Raw genomic sequence first — 22,661 nt, 5'->3', positions numbered from 1 at the left:
TCCTTGGGTGGCACCGTAGTCGGAAACCAATTCTGGTTATCGCTTCTCGGCCTTTTGGCTAAGATCAAGTGTAGTATCTGTTCTTATCAGTTTAATATCTGATACGTCCCCTATCTGGGGACCATATATTAAATGGATTTTTAGAACAGGGAGATGGAAAAAGAGCTTGCTCTGTCCACTCCACGCATTGACCTGGTATTGCAGTATCTCCAGGACCGGTGCACCCCTTCTTTAATGCAGTTTCTAAAATCAGAAAGAATTGAATTCAATGCTTTTTGTTCATTTTGCTTGTTTGTCGGATTTTGGGATGGACTCTTTGGCTTTGCTTTTCTTCTCCTCATTGGATTTTTCATGTTAAAAGTTGCAGAAGCCAGATGACAAGCTCATTTTGGTTCAACTTCAGCAACTGTGCATTGCATTGCCATGTAATGTAATGTAATGCAATGCTATCTATCTAGCTCTCCCTCTATACTTCCTTTTGGATAAACAGACATATTAGGCAAGCATTTTGGAGCTTTCACCTAAATAACTACAGGTGGTGAGATAAGCTGCACAATATAATTGACCTTTCAGTATATTGTTGCACACACACCATCTATTTAGCAAATGCCCTTGTTATCAACAGCAGCCTTTTAAACTCACCTGAGCTAACAGGTATGTGAGCTGGTTACTCTGCTGCGCTTAAAATTTCTTTTTTGGTTTGCTACAATGCCTTTTCTGAAACGTTGTCTCCCTCTGCTGGAACACTGACTTCTTTCATTTAATGCCTGCAGACTATAAAAGAGAAACCAACCCAAAAAGTTTGGTTGATTAGTCTGTGGCATTCTTTTAAACTGTTGCTTATGGCGGTCTCTGTGAGCTTCTCAGTGACATTCAGCCATCCAGGTATCCCGCCTGCAGTAGACGGAATGTGGCAATGGAACGCTGGCTGCGCGTGTCATAATAGGCTCTGAGCCTTTATATACCTGCGCACAGCAGCAGCCACCTTCAGTCTGCTGCTGGACAGCCAGCAGCAGCAGCAGCAGGAGAGGTAATTAATCAGCAACCCTCCTGCTAAGGGTAGACAGCTGCTCGTTCCACCCCCCCCCCCCCGCCTTAATTGGTTCTCCTCCCTTCCAACGGTGTTGAGGCGGGTGGGAACAGCCGGGGGTTGAGGGTACTGTGCTAAAAGAGGTGGAGTTATGCAGATCTAAAACGCGTGGATTGCAGCAGCAGCAAGCCGAAAAGTGCAGGCATGTGAGGGATCTAGAGGTTGACAGCATGTCTTCTTAACGGGAGTCCAGGTGGCCATCTCCACAAATGGACTTTTCAGAATCCTTGGGTGGCACCGTAGTCGGAAACCAATTCTGGTTATCGCTTCTCGGCCTTTTGGCTAAGATCAAGTGTAGTATCTGTTCTTATCAGTTTAATATCTGATACGTCCCCTATCTGGGGACCATATATTAAATGGATTTTTAGAACAGGGAGATGGAAAAAGAGCTTGCTCTGTCCACTCCACGCATTGACCTGGTATTGCAGTATCTCCAGGACCGGTGCACCCCTTCTTTAATGCAGTTTCTAAAATCAGAAAGAATTGAATTCAATGCTTTTTGTTCATTTTGCTTGTTTGTCGGATTTTGGGATGGACTCTTTGGCTTTGCTTTTCTTCTCCTCATTGGATTTTTCATGTTAAAAGTTGCAGAAGCCAGATGACAAGCTCATTTTGGTTCAACTTCAGCAACTGTGCATTGCATTGCCATGTAATGTAATGTAATGCAATGCTATCTATCTAGCTCTCCCTCTATACTTCCTTTTGGATAAACAGACATATTAGGCAAGCATTTTGGAGCTTTCACCTAAATAACTACAGGTGGTGAGATAAGCTGCACAATATAATTGACCTTTCAGTATATTGTTGCACACACACCATCTATTTAGCAAATGCCCTTGTTATCAACAGCAGCGTTTTAAACTCACCTGAGCTAACAGGTATGTGAGCTGGTTACTCTGCTGCGCTTAAAATTTCTTTTTTGGTTTGCTACAATGCCTTTTCTGAAACGTTGTCTCCCTCTGCTGGAACACTGACTTCTTTCATTTAATGCCTGCAGACTATAAAAGAGAAACCAACCCAAAAAGTTTGGTTGATTAGTCTGTGGCATTCTTTTAAACTGTTGCTTATGGCGGTCTCTGTGAGCTTCTCAGTGACATTCAGCCATCCAGGTATCCCGCCTGCAGTAGACGGAATGTGGCAATTGAACGCTGGCTGCGCGTGTCATAATAGGCTCTGAGCCTTTATATACCTGCGCACAGCAGCAGCCACCTTCAGTCTGCTGCTGGACAGCCAGCAGCAGCAGCAGCAGGAGAGGTAATTAATCAGCAACCCTCCTGCTAAGGGTAGACAGCTGCTCGTTCCACCCCCCCCCCCGCCTTAATTGGTTCTCCTCCCTTCCAACGGTGTTGAGGCGGGTGGGAACAGCCGGGGGTTGAGGGTACTGTGCTAAAAGAGGTGGAGTTATGCAGATCTAAAACGCGTGGATTGCAGCAGCAGCAAGCCGAAAAGTGCAGGCATGTGAGGGATCTAGAGGTTGACAGCATGTCTTCTTAACGGGAGTCCAGGTGGCCATCTCCACAAATGGACTTTTCAGAATCCTTGGGTGGCACCGTAGTCGGAAACCAATTCTGGTTATCGCTTCTCGGCCTTTTGGCTAAGATCAAGTGTAGTATCTGTTCTTATCAGTTTAATATCTGATACGTCCCCTATCTGGGGACCATATATTAAATGGATTTTTAGAACAGGGAGATGGAAAAAGAGCTTGCTCTGTCCACTCCACGCATTGACCTGGTATTGCAGTATCTCCAGGACCGGTGCACCCCTTCTTTAATGCAATTTCTAAAATCAGAAAGAATTGAATTCAATGCTTTTTGTTCATTTTGCTTTTTTGTCGGATTTTGGGATGGACTCTTTGGCTTTGCTTTTCTTCTCCTCATTGGATTTTTCATGTTAAAAGTTGCAGAAGCCAGATGACAAGCTCATTTTGGTTCAACTTCAGCAACTGTGCATTGCATTGCCATGTAATGTAATGTAATGCAATGCTATCTATCTAGCTCTCCCTCTATACTTCCTTTTGGATAAACAAACATATTAGGCAAGCATTTTGGAGCTTTCACCTAAATAACTACAGGTGGTGAGATAAGCTGCACAATATAATTGACCTTTCAGTATATTGTTGCACACACACCATCTATTTAGCAAATGCCCTTGTTATCAACAGCAGCCTTTTAAACTCACCTGAGCTAACAGGTATGTGAGCTGGTTACTCTGCTGCGCTTAAAATTTCTTTTTTGGTTTGCTACAATGCCTTTTCTGAAACGTTGTCTCCCTCTGCTGGAACACTGACTTCTTTCATTTAATGCCTGCAGACTATAAAAGAGAAACCAACCCAAAAAGTTTGGTTGATTAGTCTGTGGCATTCTTTTAAACTGTTGCTTATGGCGGTCTCTGTGAGCTTCTCAGTGACATTCAGCCATCCAGGTATCCCGCCTGCAGTAGACGGAATGTGGCAATGGAACGCTGGCTGCGCGTGTCATAATAGGCTCTGAGCCTTTATATACCTGCGCACAGCAGCAGCCACCTTCAGTCTGCTGCTGGACAGCCAGCAGCAGCAGCAGCAGGAGAGGTAATTAATCAGCAACCCTCCTGCTAAGGGTAGACAGCTGCTCGTTCCACCCCCCCCCCCGCCTTAATTGGTTCTCCTCCCTTCCAACGGTGTTGAGGCGGGTGGGAACAGCCGGGGGTTGAGGGTACTGTGCTAAAAGAGGTGGAGTTATGCAGATCTAAAACGCGTGGATTGCAGCAGCAGCAAGCCGAAAAGTGCAGGCATGTGAGGGATCTAGAGGTTGACAGCATGTCTTCTTAACGGGAGTCCAGGTGGCCATCTCCACAAATGGACTTTTCAGAATCCTTGGGTGGCACCGTAGTCGGAAACCAATTCTGGTTATCGCTTCTCGGCCTTTTGGCTAAGATCAAGTGTAGTATCTGTTCTTATCAGTTTAATATCTGATACGTCCCCTATCTGGGGACCATATATTAAATGGATTTTTAGAACAGGGAGATGGAAAAAGAGCTTGCTCTGTCCACTCCACGCATTGACCTGGTATTGCAGTATCTCCAGGACCGGTGCACCCCTTCTTTAATGCAGTTTCTAAAATCAGAAAGAATTGAATTCAATGCTTTTGGTTCATTTTGCTTGTTTGTCGGATTTTGGGATGGACTCTTTGGCTTTGCTTTTCTTCTCCTCATTGGATTTTTCATGTTAAAAGTTGCAGAAGCCAGATGACAAGCTCATTTTGGTTCAACTTCAGCAACTGTGCATTGCATTGCCATGTAATGTAATGTAATGCAATGCTATCTATCTAGCTCTCCCTCTATACTTCCTTTTGGATAAACAGACATATTAGGCAAGCATTTTGGAGCTTTCACCTAAATAACTACAGGTGGTGAGATAAGCTGCACAATATAATTGACCTTTCAGTATATTGTTGCACACACACCATCTATTTAGCAAATGCCCTTGTTATCAACAGCAGCCTTTTAAACTCACCTGAGCTAACAGGTATGTGAGCTGGTTACTCTGCTGCGCTTAAAATTTCTTTTTTGGTTTGCTACAATGCCTTTTCTGAAACGTTGTCTCCCTCTGCTGGAACACTGACTTCTTTCATTTAATGCCTGCAGACTATAAAAGAGAAACCAACCCAAAAAGTTTGGTTGATTAGTCTGTGGCATTCTTTTAAACTGTTGCTTATGGCGGTCTCTGTGAGCTTCTCAGTGACATTCAGCCATCCAGGTATCCCGCCTGCAGTAGACGGAATGTGGCAATGGAACGCTGGCTGCGCGTGTCATAATAGGCTCTGAGCCTTTATATACCTGCGCACAGCAGCAGCCACCTTCAGTCTGCTGCTGGACAGCCAGCAGCAGCAGCAGCAGGAGAGGTAATTAATCAGCAACCCTCCTGCTAAGGGTAGACAGCTGCTCGTTCCACCCCCCCCCCCGCCTTAATTGGTTCTCCTCCCTTCCAACGGTGTTGAGGCGGGTGGGAACAGCCGGGGGTTGAGGGTACTGTGCTAAAAGAGGTGGAGTTATGCAGATCTAAAACGCGTGGATTGCAGCAGCAGCAAGCCGAAAAGTGCAGGCATGTGAGGGATCTAGAGGTTGACAGCATGTCTTCTTAACGGGAGTCCAGGTGGCCATCTCCACAAATGGACTTTTCAGAATCCTTGGGTGGCACCGTAGTCGGAAACCAATTCTGGTTATCGCTTCTCGGCCTTTTGGCTAAGATCAAGTGTAGTATCTGTTCTTATCAGTTTAATATCTGATACGTCCCCTATCTGGGGACCATATATTAAATGGATTTTTAGAACAGGGAGATGGAAAAAGAGCTTGCTCTGTCCACTCCACGCATTGACCTGGTATTGCAGTATCTCCAGGACCGGTGCACCCCTTCTTTAATGCAGTTTCTAAAATCAGAAAGAATTGAATTCAATGCTTTTTGTTCATTTTGATTTTTTGTCGGATTTTGGGATGGACTCTTTGGCTTTGCTTTTCTTCTCCTCATTGGATTTTTCATGTTAAAAGTTGCAGAAGCCAGATGACAAGCTCATTTTGGTTCAACTTCAGCAACTGTGCATTGCATTGCCATGTAATATAATGTAATGCAATGCTATCTATCTAGCTCTCCCTCTATACTTCCTTTTGGATAAACAAACATATTAGGCAAGCATTTTGGAGCTTTCACCTAAATAACTACAGGTGGTGAGATAAGCTGCACAATATAATTGACCTTTCAGTATATTGTTGCACACACACCATCTATTTAGCAAATGCCCTTGTTATCAACAGCAGCCTTTTAAACTCACCTGAGCTAACAGGTATGTGAGCTGGTTACTCTGCTGCGCTTAAAATTTCTTTTTTGGTTTGCTACAATGCCTTTTCTGAAACGTTGTCTCCCTCTGCTGGAACACTGACTTCTTTCATTTAATGCCTGCAGACTATAAAAGAGAAACCAACCCAAAAAGTTTGGTTGATTAGTCTGTGGCATTCTTTTAAACTGTTGCTTATGGCGGTCTCTGTGAGCTTCTCAGTGACATTCAGCCATCCAGGTATCCCGCCTGCAGTAGACGGAATGTGGCAATGGAACGCTGGCTGCGCGTGTCATAATAGGCTCTGAGCCTTTATATACCTGCGCACAGCAGCAGCCACCTTCAGTCTGCTGCTGGACAGCCAGCAGCAGCAGCAGCAGGAGAGGTAATTAATCAGCAACCCTCCTGCTAAGGGTAGACAGCTGCTCGTTCCACCCCCCCCCCCGCCTTAATTGGTTCTCCTCCCTTCCAACGGTGTTGAGGCGGGTGGGAACAGCCGGGGGTTGAGGGTACTGTGCTAAAAGAGGTGGAGTTATGCAGATCTAAAACGCGTGGATTGCAGCAGCAGCAAGCCGAAAAGTGCAGGCATGTGAGGGATCTAGAGGTTGACAGCATGTCTTCTTAACGAGAGTCCAGGTGGCCATCTCCACAAATGGACTTTTCAGAATCCTTGGGTGGCACCGTAGTCGGAAACCAATTCTGGTTATCGCTTCTCGGCCTTTTGGCTAAGATCAAGTGTAGTATCTGTTCTTATCAGTTTAATATCTGATACGTCCCCTATCTGGGGACCATATATTAAATGGATTTTTAGAACAGGGAGATGGAAAAAGAGCTTGCTCTGTCCACTCCACGCATTGACCTGGTATTGCAGTATCTCCAGGACCGGTGCACCCCTTCTTTAATGCAGTTTCTAAAATCAGAAAGAATTGAATTCAATGCTTTTTGTTCATTTTGCTTGTTTGTCGGATTTTGGGATGGACTCTTTGGCTTTGCTTTTCTTCTCCTCATTGGATTTTTCATGTTAAAAGTTGCAGAAGCCAGATGACAAGCTCATTTTGGTTCAACTTCAGCAACTGTGCATTGCATTGCCATGTAATGTAATGTAATGCAATGCTATCAATCTAGCTCTCCCTCTATACTTCCTTTTGGATAAACAGACATATTAGGCAAGCATTTTGGAGCTTTCACCTAAATAACTACAGGTGGTGAGATAAGCTGCAGAATATAATTGACCTTTCAGTATATTGTTGCACACACACCATCTATTTAGCAAATGCCCTTGTTATCAACAGCAGCCTTTTAAACTCACCTGAGCTAACAGGTATGTGAGCTGGTTACTCTGCTGCGCTTAAAATTTCTTTTTTGGTTTGCTACAATGCCTTTTCTGAAACGTTGTCTCCCTCTGCTGGAACACTGACTTCTTTCATTTAATGCCTGCAGACTATAAAAGAGAAACCAACCCAAAAAGTTTGGTTGATTAGTCTGTGGCATTCTTTTAAACTGTTGCTTATGGCGGTCTCTGTGAGCTTCTCAGTGACATTCAGCCATCCAGGTATCACGCCTGCAGTAGACGGAATGTGGCAATGGAACGCTGGCTGCGCGTGTCATAATAGGCTCTGAGCCTTTATATACCTGCGCACAGCAGCAGCCACCTTCAGTCTGCTGCTGGACAGCCAGCAGCAGCAGCAGCAGGAGAGGTAATTAATCAGCAACCCTCCTGCTAAGGGTAGACAGCTGCTCGTTCCACCCCCCCCCCCCCCCGCCTTAATTGGTTCTCCTCCCTTCCAACGGTGTTGATGCGGGTGGGAACAGCCGGGGGTTGAGGGTACTGTGCTAAAAGAGGTGGAGTTATGCAGATCTAAAACGCGTGGATTGCAGCAGCAGCAAGCCGAAAAGTGCAGGCATGTGAGGGATCTAGAGGTTGACAGCATGTCTTCTTAGCGGGAGTCCAGGTGGCCATCTCCACAAATGGACTTTTCAGAATCCTTGGGTGGCACCGTAGTCGGAAACCAATTCTGGTTATCGCTTCTCGGCCTTTTGGCTAAGATCAAGTGTAGTATCTGTTCTTATCAGTTTAATATCTGATACGTCCCCTATCTGGGGACCATATATTAAATGGATTTTTAGAACAGGGAGATGGAAAAAGAGCTTGCTCTGTCCACTCCACGCATTGACCTGGTATTGCAGTATCTCCAGGACCGGTGCACCCCTCCTTTAATGCAGTTTCTAAAATCAGAAAGAATTGAATTCAATGCTTTTTGTTCATTTTGCTTGTTTGTCGGATTTTGGGATGGACTCTTTGGCTTTGCTTTTCTTCTCCTCATTGGATTTTTCATGTTAAAAGTTGCAGAAGCCAGATGACAAGCTCATTTTGGTTCAACTTCAGCAACTGTGCATTGCATTGCCATGTAATGTAATGTAATGCAATGCTATCTATCTAGCTCTCCCTCTATACTTCCTTTTGGATAAACAGACATATTAGGCAAGCATTTTGGAGCTTTCACCTAAATAACTACAGGTGGTGAGATAAGCTGCACAATATAATTGACCTTTCAGTATATTGTTGCACACACACCATCTATTTAGCAAATGCCCTTGTTATCAACAGCAGCCTTTTAAACTCACCTGAGCTAACAGGTATGTGAGCTGGTTACTCTGCTGCGCTTAAAATTTCTTTTTTGGTTTGCTACAATGCCTTTTCTGAAACGTTGTCTCCCTCTGCTGGAACACTGACTTCTTTCATTTAATGCCTGCAGACTATAAAAGAGAAACCAACCCAAAAAGTTTGGTTGATTAGTCTGTGGCATTCTTTTAAACTGTTGCTTATGGCGGTCTCTGTGAGCTTCTCAGTGACATTCAGCCATCCAGGTATCCTGCCTGCAGTAGACGGAATGTGGCAATGGAACGCTGGCTGCGCGTGTCATAATAGGCTCTGAGCCTTTATATACCTGCGCACAGCAGCAGCCACCTTCAGTCTGCTGCTGGACAGCCAGCAGCAGCAGCAGCAGGAGAGGTAATTAATCAGCAACCCTCCTGCTAAGGGTAGACAGCTGCTCGTTCCACCCCCCCCCCCCGCCTTAATTTGTTCTCCTCCCTTCCAACGGTGTTGATGCGGGTGGGAACAGCCGGGGGTTGAGGGTACTGTGCTAAAAGAGGTGGAGTTATGCAGATCTAAAACGCGTGGATTGCAGCAGCAGCAAGCCGAAAAGTGCAGGCATGTGAGGGATCTAGAGATTGACAGCATGTCTTCTTAACGAGAGTCCAGGTGGCCATCTCCACAAATGGACTTTTCAGAATCCTTGGGTGGCACCGTAGTCGGAAACCAATTCTGGTTATCGCTTCTCGGCCTTTTGGCTAAGATCAAGTGTAGTATCTGTTCTTATCAGTTTAATATCTGATACGTCCCCTATCTGGGGACCATATTTTAAATGGATTTTTAGAACAGGGAGATGGAAAAAGAGCTTGCTCTGTCCACTCCACGCATTGACCTGGTATTGCAGTATCTCCAGGACCGGTGCACCCCTTCTTTAATGCAGTTTCTAAAATCAGAAAGAATTGAATTCAATGCTTTTTGTTCATTTTGCTTGTTTGTCGGATTTTGGGATGGACTCTTTGGCTTTGCTTTTCTTCTCCTCATTGGATTTTTCATGTTAAAAGTTGCAGAAGCCAGATGACAAGCTCATTTTGGTTCAACTTCAGCAACTGTGCATTGCATTGCCATGTAATGTAATGTAATGCAATGCTATCAATCTAGCTCTCCCTCTATACTTCCTTTTGGATAAACAGACATATTAGGCAAGCATTTTGGAGCTTTCACCTAAATAACTACAGGTGGTGAGATAAGCTGCACAATATAATTGACCTTTCAGTATATTGTTGCACACACACCATCTATTTAGCAAATGCCCTTGTTATCAACAGCAGCCTTTTAAACTCACCTGAGCTAACAGGTATGTGAGCTGGTTACTCTGCTGCGCTTAAAATTTCTTTTTTGGTTTGCTACAATGCCTTTTCTGAAACGTTGTCTCCCTCTGCTGGAACACTGACTTCTTTCATTTAATGCCTGCAGACTATAAAAGAGAAACCAACCCAAAAAGTTTGGTTGATTAGTCTGTGGCATTCTTTTAAACTGTTGCTTATGGCGGTCTCTGTGAGCTTCTCAGTGACATTCAGCCATCCAGGTATCCCGCCTGCAGTAGACGGAATGTGGCAATGGAACGCTGGCTGCGCGTGTCATAATAGGCTCTGAGCCTTTATATACCTGCGCACAGCAGCAGCCACCTTCAGTCTGCTGCTGGACAGCCAGCAGCAGCAGCAGGAGAGGTAATTAATCAGCAACCCTCCTGCTAAGGGTAGACAGCTGCTCGTTCCACCCCCCCCCCCCCGCCTTAATTGGTTCTCCTCCCTTCCAACGGTGTTGAGGCGGGTGGGAACAGCCGGGGGTTGAGGGTACTGTGCTAAAAGAGGTGGAGTTATGCAGATCTAAAACGCGTGGATTGCAGCAGCAGCAAGCCGAAAAGTGCAGGCATGTGAGGGATCTAGAGGTTGACAGCATGTCTTCTTAACGGGAGTCCAGGTGGCCATCTCCACAAATGGACTTTTCAGAATCCTTGGGTGGCACCGTAGTCGGAAACCAATTCTGGTTATCGCTTCTCGGCCTTTTGGCTAAGATCAAGTGTAGTATCTGTTCTTATCAGTTTAATATCTGATACGTCCCCTATCTGGGGACCATATATTAAATGGATTTTTAGAACAGGGAGATGGAAAAAGAGCTTGCTCTGTCCACTCCACGCATTGACCTGGTATTGCAGTATCTCCAGGACCGGTGCACCCCTTCTTTAATGCAGTTTCTAAAATCAGAAAGAATTGAATTCAATGCTTTTTGTTCATTTTGCTTGTTTGTCGGATTTTGGGATGGACTCTTTGGCTTTGCTTTTCTTCTCCTCATTGGATTTTTCATGTTAAAAGTTGCAGAAGCCAGATGACAAGCTCATTTTGGTTCAACTTCAGCAACTGTGCATTGCATTGCCATGTAATGTAATGTAATGCAATGCTATCTGTCTAGCTCTCCCTCTATACTTCCTTTTGGATAAACAGACATATTAGGCAAGCATTTTGGAGCTTTCACCTAAATAACTACAGGTGGTGAGATAAGCTGCACAATATAATTGACCTTTCAGTATATTGTTGCACACACACCATCTATTTAGCAAATGCCCTTGTTATCAACAGCAGCCTTTTAAACTCACCTGAGCTAACAGGTATGTGAGCTGGTTACTCTGCTGCGCTTAAAATTTCTTTTTTGGTTTGCTACAATGCCTTTTCTGAAACGTTGTCTCCCTCTGCTGGAACACTGACTTCTTTCATTTAATGCCTGCAGACTATAAAAGAGAAACCAACCCAAAAAGTTTGGTTGATTAGTCTGTGGCATTCTTTTAAACTGTTGCTTATGGCGGTCTCTGTGAGCTTCTCAGTGACATTCAGCCATCCAGGTATCCCGCCTGCAGTAGACGGAATGTGGCAATGGAACGCTGGCTGCGCGTGTCATAATAGGCTCTGAGCCTTTATATACCTGCGCACAGCAGCAGCCACCTTCAGTCTGCTGCTGGACAGCCAGCAGCAGCAGCAGCAGGAGAGGTAATTAATCAGCAACCCTCCTGCTAAGGGTAGACAGCTGCTCGTTCCACCCCCCCCCCCGCCTTAATTGGTTCTCCTCCCTTCCAACGGTGTTGAGGCGGGTGGGAACAGCCGGGGGTTGAGGGTACTGTGCTAAAAGAGGTGGAGTTATGCAGATCTAAAACGCGTGGATTGCAGCAGCAGCAAGCCGAAAAGTGCAGGCATGTGAGGGATCTAGAGGTTGACAGCATGTCTTCTTAACGGGAGTCCAGGTGGCCATCTCCACAAATGGACTTTTCAGAATCCTTGGGTGGCACCGTAGTCGGAAACCAATTCTGGTTATCGCTTCTCGGCCTTTTGGCTAAGATCAAGTGTAGTATCTGTTCTTATCAGTTTAATATCTGATACGTCCCCTATCTGGGGACCATATATTAAATGGATTTTTAGAACAGGGAGATGGAAAAAGAGCTTGCTCTGTCCACTCCACGCATTGACCTGGTATTGCAGTATCTCCAGGACCGGTGCACCCCTTCTTTAATGCAGTTTCTAAAATCAGAAAGAATTGAATTCAATGCTTTTTGTTCATTTTGCTTGTTTGTCCGATTTTGGGATGGACTCTTTGGCTTTGCTTTTCTTCTCCTCATTGGATTTTTCATGTTAAAAGTTGCAGAAGCCAGATGACAAGCTCATTTTGGTTCAACTTCAGCAACTGTGCATTGCATTGCCATGTAATGTAATGTAATGCAATGCTATCTATCTAGCTCTCCCTCTATACTTCCTTTTGGATAAACAGACATATTAGGCAAGCATTTTGGAGCTTTCACCTAAATAACTACAGGTGGTGAGATAAGCTGCACAATATAATTGACCTTTCAGTATATTGTTGCACACACACCATTTATTTAGCAAATGCCCTTGTTATCAACAGCAGCCTTTTAAACTCACCTGAGCTAACAGGTATGTGAGCTGGTTACTCTGCTGCGCTTAAAATTTCTTTTTTGGTTTGCTACAATGCCTTTTCTGAAACGTTGTCTCCCTCTGCTGGAACACTGACTTCTTTCATTTAATGCCTGCAGACTATAAAAGAGAAACCAACCCAAAAAGTTTGGTTGATTAGTCTGTGGCATTCTTTTAAACTGTTGCTTATGGCGGTCTCTGTGAGCTTCTCAGTGACATTCAGCCATCCAGGTATCCCGCCTGCAGTAGACGGAATGTGGCAATGGAACGCTGGCTGCGCGTGTCATAATAGGCTCTGAGCCTTTATATACCTGCGCACAGCAGCAGCCACCTTCAGTCTGCTGCTGGACAGCCAGCAGCAGCAGCAGCAGGAGAGGTAATTAATCAGCAACCCTCCTGCTAAGGGTAGACAGCTGCTCGTTCCACCCCCCCCCCCGCCTTAATTGGTTCTCCTCCCTTCCAACGGTGTTGAGGCGGGTGGGAACAGCCGGGGGTTGAGGGTACTGTGCTAAAAGAGGTGGAGTTATGCAGATCTAAAACGCGTGGATTGCAGCAGCAGCAAGCCGAAAAGTGCAGGCATGTGAGGGATCTAGAGGTTGACAGCATGTCTTCTTAACGGGAGTCCAGGTGGCCATCTCCACAAATGGACTTTTCAGAATCCTTGGGTTGCACCGTAGTCGGAAACCAATTCTGGTTATCGCTTCTCGGCCTTTTGGCTAAGATCAAGTGTAGTATCTGTTCTTATCAGTTTAATATCTGATACGTCCCCTATCTGGGGACCATATATTAAATGGATTTTTAGAACAGGGAGATGGAAAAAGAGCTTGCTCTGTCCACTCCACGCATTGACCTGGTATTGCAGTATCTCCAGGACCGGTGCACCCCTTCTTTAATGCAGTTTCTAAAATCAGAAAGAATTGAATTCAATGCTTTTTGTTCATTTTGCTTGTTTGTCGGATTTTGGGATGGACTCTTTGGCTTTGCTTTTCTTCTCCTCATTGGATTTTTCATGTTAAAAGTTGCAGAAGCCAGATGACAAGCTCATTTTGGTTCAACTTCAGCAACTGTGCATTGCATTGCCATGTAATGTAATGTAATGCAATGCTATCTATCTAGCTCTCCCTCTATACTTCCTTTTGGATAAACAGACATATTAGGCAAGCATTTTGGAGCTTTCACCTAAATAACTACAGGTGGTGAGATTAGCTGCACAATATAATTGACCTTTCAGTATATTGTTGCACACACACCATCTATTTAGCAAATGCCCTTGTTATCAACAGCAGCCTTTTAAACTCACCTGAGCTAACAGGTATGTGAGCTGGTTACTCTGCTGCGCTTAAAATTTCTTTTTTGGTTTGCTACAATGCCTTTTCTGAAACGTTGTCTCCCTCTGCTGGAACACTGACTTCTTTCATTTAATGCCTGCAGACTATAAAAGAGAAACCAACCCAAAAAGTTTGGTTGATTAGTCTGTGGCATTCTTTTAAACTGTTGCTTATGGCGGTCTCTGTGAGCTTCTCAGTGACATTCAGCCATCCAGGTATCCCGCCTGCAGTAGACGGAATGTGGCAATGGAACGCTGGCTGCGCGTGTCATAATAGGCTCTGAGCCTTTATATACCTGCGCACAGCAGCAGCCACCTTCAGTCTGCTGCTGGACAGCCAGCAGCAGCAGCAGCAGGAGAGGTAATTAATCAGCAACCCTCCTGCTAAGGGTAGACAGCTGCTCGTTCCACCCCCCCCCCGCCTTAATTGGTTCTCCTCCCTTCCAACGGTGTTGAGGCGGGTGGGAACAGCCGGGGGTTGAGGGTACTGTGCTAAAAGAGGTGGAGTTATGCAGATCTAAAACGCGTGGATTGCAGCAGCAGCAAGCCGAAAAGTGCAGGCATGTGAGGGATCTAGAGGTTGACAGCATGTCTTCTTAACGGGAGTCCAGGTGGCCATCTCCACAAATGGACTTTTCAGAATCCTTGGGTGGCACCGTAGTCGGAAACCAATTCTGGTTATCGCTTCTCGGCCTTTTGGCTAAGATCAAGTGTAGTATCTGTTCTTATCAGTTTAATATCTGATACGTCCCCTATCTGGGGACCATATATTAAATGGATTTTTAGAACAGGGAGATGGAAAAAGAGCTTGCTCTGTCCACTCCACGCATTGACCTGGTATTGCAGTATCTCCAGGACCGGTGCACACCTTCTTTAATGCAGTTTCTAAAATCAGAAAGAATTGAATTCAATGCTTTTTGTTCATTTTGCTTGTTTGTCGGATTTTGGGATGGACTCTTTGGCTTTGCTTTTCTTCTCCTCATTGGATTTTTCATGTTAAAAGTTGCAGAAGCCAGATGACAAGCTCATTTTGGTTCAATTTCAGCAACTGTGCATTGCATTGCCATGTAATGTAATGTAATGCAATGCTATCTATCTAGCTCTCCCTCTATACTTCCTTTTGGATAAACAGACATATTAGGCAAGCATTTTGGAGCTTTCACCTAAATAACTACAGGTGGTGAGATAAGCTGCACAATATAATTGACCTTTCAGTATATTGTTGCACACACACCATCTATTTAGCAAATGCCCTTGTTATCAACAGCAGCCTTTTAATCTCACCTGAGCTAACAGGTATGTGAGCTGGTTACTCTGCTGCGCTTAAAATTTCTTTTTTGGTTTGCTACAATGCCTTTTCTGAAACGTTGTCTCCCTCTGCTGGAACACTGACTTCTTTCATTTAATGCCTGCAGACTATAAAAGAGAAACCAACCCAAAAAGTTTGGTTGATTAGTCTGTGGCATTCTTTTAAACTGTTGCTTATGGCGGTCTCTGTGAGCTTCTCAGTGACATTCAGCCATCCAGGTATCCCGCCTGCAGTAGACGGAATGTGGCAATGGAACGCTGGCTGCGCGTGTCATAATAGGCTCTGAGCCTTTATATACCTGCGCACAGCAGCAGCCACCTTCAGTCTGCTGCTGGACAGCCAGCAGCAGCAGCAGCAGGAGAGGTAATTAATCAGCAACCCTCCTGCTAAGGGTAGACAGCTGCTCGTTCCACCCCCCCCCCCGCCTTAATTGGTTCTCCTCCCTTCCAACGGTGTTGAGGCGGGTGGGAACAGCCGGGGGTTGAGGGTACTGTGCTAAAAGAGGTGGAGTTATGCAGATCTAAAACGCGTGGATTGCAGCAGCAGCAAGCCGAAAACTGCAGGCATGTGAGGGATCTAGAGGTTGACAGCATGTCTTCTTAACATGAGTCCAGGTGGCCATCTTCACAAATGGACTTTTCAGAATCCTTGGGTGGCACCGTAGTCGGAAACCAATTCTGGTTATCGCTTCTCGGCCTTTTGGCTAAGATCAAGTGTAGTATCTGTTCTTATCAGTTTAATATCTGATACGTCCCCTATCTGGGGACCATATATTAAATGGATTTTTAGAACAGGGAGATGGAAAAAGAGCTTGCTCTGTCCACTCCACGCATTGACCTGGTATTGCAGTATCTCCAGGACCGGTGCACCCCTTCTTTAATGCAGTTTCTAAAATCAGAAAGAATTGAATTCAATGCTTTTTGTTCATTTTGCTTGTTTGTTGGATTTTGGGATGGACTCTTTGGCTTTGCTTTTCTTCTCCTCATTGGATTTTTCATGTTAAAAGTTGCAGAAGCCAGATGACAAGCTCATTTTGGTTCAACTTCAGCAACTGTGCATTGCATTGCCATGTAATGTAATGTAATGCAATGCTATCTATCTAGCTCTCCCTCTATACTTCCTTTTGGATAAACAGACATATTAGGCAAGCATTTTGGAGCTTTCACCTAAATAACTACAGGTGGTGAGATAAGCTGCACAATATAATTGACCTTTCAGTATATTGTTGCACACACACCATCTATTTAGCAAATGCCCTTGTTATCAACAGCAGCCTTTTAAACTCACCTGAGCTAACAGGTATGTGAGCTGGTTACTCTGCTGCGCTTAAAATTTCTTTTTTGGTTTGCTACAATGCCTTTTCTGAAACGTTGTCTCCCTCTGCTGGAACACTGACTTCTTTCATTTAATGCCTGCAGACTATAAAAGAGAAACCAACCCAAAAAGTTTGGTTGATTAGTCTGTGGCATTCTTTTAAACTGTTGCTTATGGCGGTCTCTGTGAGCTTCTCAGTGACATTCAGCCATCCAGGTATCCCGCCTGCAGTAGACGGAATGTGGCAATGGAACGCTGGCTGCGCGTGTCATAATAGGCTCTGAGCCTTTATATACCTGCGCACAGCAGCAGCCACCTTCAGTCTGCTGCTGGACAGCCAGCAGCAGCAGCAGCAGGAGAGGTAATTAATCAGCAACCCTCCTGCTAAGGGTAGACAGCTGCTCGTTCCACCCCCCCCCGCCTTAATTGGTTCTCCTCCCTTCCAACGGTGTTGAGGCGGGTGGGAACAGCCGGGGGTTGAGGGTACTGTGCTAAAAGAGGTGGAGTTATGCAGATCTAAAACGCGTGGATTGCAGCAGCAGCAAGCCGAAAAGTGCAGGCATGTGAGGGATCTAGAGGTTGACAGCATGTCTTCTTAACGGGAGTCCAGGTGGCCATCTCCACAAATGGACTTTTCAGAATCCTTGGGTGGCACCGTAGTCGGAAACCAATTCTGGTTATCGCTTCTCGGCCTTTTGGCTAAGATCAAGTGTAGTATCTGTTCTTATCAGTTTAATATCTGATACGTCCCCTATCTGGGGACCATATATTAAATGGATTTTTAGAACAGGGAGATGGAAAAAGAGCTTGCTCTGTCCACTCCACGCATTGACCTGGTATTGCAGTATCTCCAGGACCGGTGCACCCCTTCTTTAATGCAGTTTCTAAAATCAGAAAGAATTGAATTCAATGCTTTTTGTTCATTTTGCTTGTTTGTCGGATTTTGGGATGGACTCTTTGGCTTTGCTTTTCTTCTCCTCATTGGATTTTTCATGTTAAAAGTTGCAGAAGCCAGATGACAAGCTCATTTTGGTTCAACTTCAGCAACTGTGCATTGCATTGCTATGTAATGTAATGTAATGCAATGCTATCTATCTAGCTCTCCCTCTATACTTCCTTTTGGATAAACAGACATATTAGGCAAGCATTTTGGAGCTTTCACCTAAATAACTACAGGTGGTGAGATAAGCTGCACAATATAATTGACCTTTCAGTATATTGTTGCACACACACCATCTATTTAGCAAATGCCCTTGTTATCAACAGCAGCCTTTTAAACTCACCTGAGCTAACAGGTATGTGAGCTGGTTACTCTGCTGCGCTTAAAATTTCTTTTTTGGTTTGCTACAATGCCTTTTCTGAAACGTTGTCTCCCTCTGCTGGAACACTGACTTCTTTCATTTAATGCCTGCAGAGTATAAAAGAGAAACCAACCCAAAAAGTTTGGTTGATTAGTCTGTGGCATTCTTTTAAACTGTTGCTTATGGCGGTCTCTGTGAGCTTCTCAGTGACATTCAGCCATCCAGGTATCCCGCCTGCAGTAGACGGAATGTGGCAATGGAACGCTGGCTGCGCGTGTCATAATAGGCTCTGAGCCTTTATATACCTGCGCACAGCAGCAGCCACCTTCAGTCTGCTGCTGGACAGCCAGCAGCAGCAGCAGCAGGAGAGGTAATTAATCAGCAACCCTCCTGCTAAGGGTAGACAGCTGCTCGTTCCACCCCCCCCCCCCGCCTTAATTGGTTCTCCTACCTTCCAACGGTGTTGAGGCGGGTGGGAACAGCCGGGGGTTGAGGGTACTGTGCTAAAAGAGGTGGAGTTATGCAGATCTAAAACGCGTGGATTGCAGCAGCAGCAAGCCGAAAAGTGCAGGCATGTGAGGGATCTAGAGGTTGACAGCATGTCTTTTTAACGGGAGTCCAGGTGGCCATCTCCACAAATGGACTTTTCAGAATCCTTGGGTGGCACCGTAGTCGGAAACCAATTCTGGTTATCGCTTCTCGGCCTTTTGGCTAAGATCAAGTGTAGTATCTGTTCTTATCAGTTTAATATCTGATACGTCCCCTATCTGGGGACCATATATTAAATGGATTTTTAGAACAGGGAGATGGAAAAAGAGCTTGCTCTGTCCACTCCACGCATTGACCTGGTATTGCAGTATCTCCAGGACCGGTGCACCCCTTCTTTAATGCAGTTTCTAAAATCAGAAAGAATTGAATTCAATGCTTTTTGTTCATTTTGCTTGTTTGTCGGATTTTGGGATGGACTCTTTGGCTTTGCTTTTCTTCTCCTCATTGGATTTTTCATGTTAAAAGTTGCAGAAGCCAGATGACAAGCTCATTTTGGTTCAACTTCAGCAACTGTGCATTGCATTGCCATGTAATGTAATGTAATGCAATGCTATCTATCTAGCTCTCCCTCTATACTTCCTTTTGGATAAACAGACATATTAGGCAAGCATTTTGGAGCTTTCACCTAAATAACTACAGGTGGTGAGATAAGCTGCACAATATAATTGACCTTTCAGTATATTGTTGCACACACACCATCTATTTAGCAAATGCCCTTGTTATCAACAGCAGCCTTTTAAACTCACCTGAGCTAACAGGTATGTGAGCTGGTTACTCTGCTGCGCTTAAAATTTCTTTTTTGGTTTGCTACAATGCCTTTTCTGAAACGTTGTCTCCCTCTGCTGGAACACTGACTTCTTTCATTTAATGCCTGCAGAGTATAAAAGAGAAACCAACCCAAAAAGTTTGGTTGATTAGTCTGTGGCATTCTTTTAAACTGTTGCTTATGGCGGTCTCTGTGAGCTTCTCAGTGACATTCAGCCATCCAGGTATCCCGCCTGCAGTAGACGGAATGTGGCAATGGAACGCTGGCTGCGCGTGTCATAATAGGCTCTGAGCCTTTATATACCTGCGCACAGCAGCAGCCACCTTCAGTCTGCTGCTGGATAGCCAGCAGCAGCAGCAGCAGGAGAGGTAATTAATCAGCAACCCTCCTGCTAAGGGTAGACAGCTGCTCGTTCCACCCCCCCCCCCCGCCTTAATTGGTTCTCCTCCCTTCCAACGGTGTTGAGGCGGGTGGGAACAGCCGGGGGTTGAGGGTACTGTGCTAAAAGAGGTGGAGTTATGCAGATCTAAAACGCGTGGATTGCAGCAGCAGCAAGCCGAAAAGTGCAGGCATGTGAGGGATCTAGAGGTTGACAGCATGTCTTTTTAACGGGAGTCCAGGTGGCCATCTCCACAAATGGACTTTTCAGAATCCTTGGGTGGCACCGTAGTCGGAAACCAATTCTGGTTATCGCTTCTCGGCCTTTTGGCTAAGATCAAGTGTAGTATCTGTTCTTATCAGTTTAATATCTGATACGTCCCCTATCTGGGGACCATATATTAAATGGATTTTTAGAACAGGGAGATGGAAAAAGAGCTTGCTCTGTCCACTCCACGCATTGACCTGGTATTGCAGTATCTCCAGGACCGGTGCACCCCTTCTTTAATGCAGTTTCTAAAATCAGAAAGAATTGAATTCAATGCTTTTTGTTCATTTTGCTTGTTTGTCGGATTTTGGGATGGACTCTTTGGCTTTGCTTTTCTTCTCCTCATTGGATTTTTCATGTTAAAAGTTGCAGAAGCCAGATGACAAGCTCATTTTGGTTCAACTTCAGCAACTGTGCATTGCATTGCCATGTAATGTAATGTAATGCAATGCTATCTATCTAGCTCTCCCTCTATACTTCCTTTTGGATAAACAGACATATTAGGCAAGCATTTTGGAGCTTTCACCTAAATAACTACAGGTGGTGAGATAAGCTGCACAATATAATTGACCTTTCAGTATATTGTTGCACACACTCCATCTATTTAGCAAATGCCCTTGTTATCAACAGCAGCCTTTTAAACTCACCTGAGCTAACAGGTATGTGAGCTGGTTACTCTGCTGCGCTTAAAATTTCTTTTTTGGTTTGCTACAATGCCTTTTCTGAAACGTTGTCTCCCTCTGCTGGAACACTGACTTCTTTCATTTAATGCCTGCAGACTATAAAAGAGAAACCAACCCAAAAAGTTTGGTTGATTAGTCTGTGGCATTCTTTTAAACTGTTGCTTATGGCGGTCTCTGTGAGCTTCTCAGTGACATTCAGCCATCCAGGTATCCCGCCTGCAGTAGACGGAATGTGGCAATGGAACGCTGGCTGCGCGTGTCATAATAGGCTCTGAGCCTTTATATACCTGCGCACAGCAGCAGCCACCTTCAGTCTGCTGCTGGACAGCCAGCAGCAGCAGCAGCAGGAGAGGTAATTAATCAGCAACCCTCCTGCTAAGGGTAGACAGCTGCTCGTTCCACCCCCCCCCCCGCCTTAATTGGTTCTCCTCCCTTCCAACGGTGTTGAGGCGGGTGGGAACAGCCGGGGGTTGAGGGTACTGTGCTAAAAGAGGTGGAGTTATGCAGATCTAAAATGCGTGGATTGCAGCAGCAGCAAGCCGAAAAGTGCAGGTATGTGAGGGATCTAGAGGTTGACAGCATGTCTTCTTAACGGGAGTCCAGGTGGCCATCTCCACAAATGGACTTTTCAGAATCCTTGGGTGGCACCGTAGTCGGAAACCAATTCTGGTTATCGCTTCTCGGCCTTTTGGCTAAGATCAAGTGTAGTATCTGTTCTTATCAGTTTAATATCTGATACGTCCCCTATCTGGGGACCATATATTAAATGGATTTTTAGAACAGGGAGATGGAAAAAGAGCTTGCTCTGTCCACTCCACGCATTGACCTGGTATTGCAGTATCTCCAGGACCGGTGCACCCCTTCTTTAATGCAGTTTCTAAAATCAGAAAGAATTGAATTCAATGCTTTTTGTTCATTTTGCTTGTTTGTCGGATTTTGGGATGGACTCTTTGGCTTTGCTTTTCTTCTCCTCATTGGATTTTTCATGTTAAAAGTTGCAGAAGCCAGATGACAAGCTCATTTTGGTTCAACTTCAGCAACTGTGCATTGCATTGCTATGTAATGTAATGTAATGCAATGCTATCTATCTAGCTCTCCCTCTATACTTCCTTTTGGATAAACAGACATATTAGGCAAGCATTTTGGAGCTTTCACCTAAATAACTACAGGTGGTGAGATAAGCTGCACAATATAATTGACCTTTCAGTATATTGTTGCACACACACCATCTATTTAGCAAATGCCCTTGTTATCAACAGCAGCCTTTTAAACTCACCTGAGCTAACAGGTATGTGAGCTGGTTACTCTGCTGCGCTTAAAATTTCTTTTTTGGTTTGCTACAATGCCTTTTCTGAAACGTTGTCTCCCTCTGCTGGAACACTGACTTCTTTCATTTAATGCCTGCAGACTATAAAAGAGAAACCAACCCAAAAAGTTTGGTTGATTAGTCTGTGGCATTCTTTTAAACTGTTGCTTATGGCGGTCTCTGTGAGCTTCTCAGTGACATTCAGCCATCCAGGTATCCCGCCTGCAGTAGACGGAATGTGGCAATGGAACGCTGGCTGCGCGTGTCATAATAGGCTCTGAGCCTTTATATACCTGCGCACAGCAGCAGCCACCTTCAGTCTGCTGCTGGACAGCCAGCAGCAGCAGCAGCAGGAGAGGTAATTAATCAGCAACCCTCCTGCTAAGGGTAGACAGCTGCTCGTTCCACCCCCCCCCCCCGCCTTAATTGGTTCTCCTCCCTTCCAACGGTGTTGAGGCGGGTGGGAACAGCCGGGGGTTGAGGGTACTGTGCTAAAAGAGGTGGAGTTATGCAGATCTAAAACGCGTGGATTGCAGCAGCAGCAAGCCGAAAAGTGCAGGCATGTGAGGGATCTAGAGGTTGACAGCATGTCTTTTTAACGGGAGTCCAGGTGGCCATCTCCACAAATGGACTTTTCAGAATCCTTGGGTGGCACCGTAGTCGGAAACCAATTCTGGTTATCGCTTCTCGGCCTTTTGGCTAAGATCAAGTGTAGTATCTGTTCTTATCAGTTTAATATCTGATACGTCCCCTATCTGGGGACCATATATTAAATGGATTTTTAGAACAGGGAGATGGAAAAAGAGCTTGCTCTGTCCACTCCACGCATTGACCTGGTATTGCAGTATCTCCAGGACCGGTGCACCCCTTCTTTAATGCAGTTTCTAAAATCAGAAAGAATTGAATTCAATGCTTTTTGTTCATTTTGCTTGTTTGTCGGATTTTGGGATGGACTCTTTGGCTTTGCTTTTCTTCTCCTCATTGGATTTTTC

General features: G+C 45.0%; 18 non-coding genes across 18 annotated transcripts; all 18 read left to right on the top strand.

The window, feature by feature from the left end:
- Window positions 1–38: 38 nt before the first annotated feature.
- Window positions 39–229, top strand: LOC141185137 (U2 spliceosomal RNA). Its single transcript, XR_012259827.1, has one exon. It is a non-coding gene; the product is annotated as a U2 spliceosomal RNA (small nuclear RNA).
- Window positions 230–1,352: 1,123 nt separating this feature from the next.
- Window positions 1,353–1,543, top strand: LOC141185124 (U2 spliceosomal RNA). The gene has a single exon (XR_012259815.1). It is a non-coding gene; the product is annotated as a U2 spliceosomal RNA (small nuclear RNA).
- A 1,121-nt stretch (window positions 1,544–2,664) lies between these two features.
- On the top strand, window positions 2,665–2,855 carry LOC141185111 (U2 spliceosomal RNA). Its single transcript, XR_012259804.1, has one exon. It is a non-coding gene; the product is annotated as a U2 spliceosomal RNA (small nuclear RNA).
- A 1,121-nt stretch (window positions 2,856–3,976) lies between these two features.
- Window positions 3,977–4,167, top strand: LOC141185099 (U2 spliceosomal RNA). Its single transcript, XR_012259793.1, has one exon. It is a non-coding gene; the product is annotated as a U2 spliceosomal RNA (small nuclear RNA).
- A 1,121-nt stretch (window positions 4,168–5,288) lies between these two features.
- Window positions 5,289–5,479, top strand: LOC141185087 (U2 spliceosomal RNA). Its single transcript, XR_012259782.1, has one exon. It is a non-coding gene; the product is annotated as a U2 spliceosomal RNA (small nuclear RNA).
- Window positions 5,480–6,600: 1,121 nt separating this feature from the next.
- On the top strand, window positions 6,601–6,791 carry LOC141185075 (U2 spliceosomal RNA). Its single transcript, XR_012259771.1, has one exon. It is a non-coding gene; the product is annotated as a U2 spliceosomal RNA (small nuclear RNA).
- Window positions 6,792–7,916: 1,125 nt separating this feature from the next.
- LOC141191368 (U2 spliceosomal RNA) lies at window positions 7,917–8,107 on the top strand. The gene has a single exon (XR_012265365.1). It is a non-coding gene; the product is annotated as a U2 spliceosomal RNA (small nuclear RNA).
- Window positions 8,108–9,229: 1,122 nt separating this feature from the next.
- LOC141191258 (U2 spliceosomal RNA) lies at window positions 9,230–9,420 on the top strand. The gene has a single exon (XR_012265256.1). It is a non-coding gene; the product is annotated as a U2 spliceosomal RNA (small nuclear RNA).
- Window positions 9,421–10,540: 1,120 nt separating this feature from the next.
- On the top strand, window positions 10,541–10,731 carry LOC141185063 (U2 spliceosomal RNA). Its single transcript, XR_012259760.1, has one exon. It is a non-coding gene; the product is annotated as a U2 spliceosomal RNA (small nuclear RNA).
- A 1,121-nt stretch (window positions 10,732–11,852) lies between these two features.
- On the top strand, window positions 11,853–12,043 carry LOC141185051 (U2 spliceosomal RNA). The gene has a single exon (XR_012259749.1). It is a non-coding gene; the product is annotated as a U2 spliceosomal RNA (small nuclear RNA).
- Window positions 12,044–13,164: 1,121 nt separating this feature from the next.
- LOC141185039 (U2 spliceosomal RNA) lies at window positions 13,165–13,355 on the top strand. The gene has a single exon (XR_012259738.1). It is a non-coding gene; the product is annotated as a U2 spliceosomal RNA (small nuclear RNA).
- A 1,120-nt stretch (window positions 13,356–14,475) lies between these two features.
- LOC141184146 (U2 spliceosomal RNA) lies at window positions 14,476–14,666 on the top strand. The gene has a single exon (XR_012258929.1). It is a non-coding gene; the product is annotated as a U2 spliceosomal RNA (small nuclear RNA).
- Window positions 14,667–15,787: 1,121 nt separating this feature from the next.
- Window positions 15,788–15,978, top strand: LOC141185027 (U2 spliceosomal RNA). Its single transcript, XR_012259727.1, has one exon. It is a non-coding gene; the product is annotated as a U2 spliceosomal RNA (small nuclear RNA).
- A 1,119-nt stretch (window positions 15,979–17,097) lies between these two features.
- Window positions 17,098–17,288, top strand: LOC141185015 (U2 spliceosomal RNA). The gene has a single exon (XR_012259716.1). It is a non-coding gene; the product is annotated as a U2 spliceosomal RNA (small nuclear RNA).
- A 1,122-nt stretch (window positions 17,289–18,410) lies between these two features.
- On the top strand, window positions 18,411–18,601 carry LOC141185001 (U2 spliceosomal RNA). Its single transcript, XR_012259704.1, has one exon. It is a non-coding gene; the product is annotated as a U2 spliceosomal RNA (small nuclear RNA).
- A 1,122-nt stretch (window positions 18,602–19,723) lies between these two features.
- Window positions 19,724–19,914, top strand: LOC141184989 (U2 spliceosomal RNA). The gene has a single exon (XR_012259693.1). It is a non-coding gene; the product is annotated as a U2 spliceosomal RNA (small nuclear RNA).
- Window positions 19,915–21,035: 1,121 nt separating this feature from the next.
- Window positions 21,036–21,226, top strand: LOC141184977 (U2 spliceosomal RNA). The gene has a single exon (XR_012259682.1). It is a non-coding gene; the product is annotated as a U2 spliceosomal RNA (small nuclear RNA).
- A 1,122-nt stretch (window positions 21,227–22,348) lies between these two features.
- On the top strand, window positions 22,349–22,539 carry LOC141184965 (U2 spliceosomal RNA). The gene has a single exon (XR_012259671.1). It is a non-coding gene; the product is annotated as a U2 spliceosomal RNA (small nuclear RNA).
- Window positions 22,540–22,661: the final 122 nt, after the last annotated feature.

This window comes from Phyllobates terribilis, unplaced genomic scaffold (genome assembly GCF_046119375.1).
Source record: "Phyllobates terribilis strain yellow unplaced genomic scaffold, ASM4611937v1 Scaffold_40__1_contigs__length_11209783, whole genome shotgun sequence".
Lineage (NCBI taxonomy): Eukaryota > Metazoa > Chordata > Amphibia > Anura > Dendrobatidae > Phyllobates > Phyllobates terribilis.
Note: the sequence above shows the minus strand (reverse complement) of the source record. Positions and strands in the feature narration are given on the sequence as shown.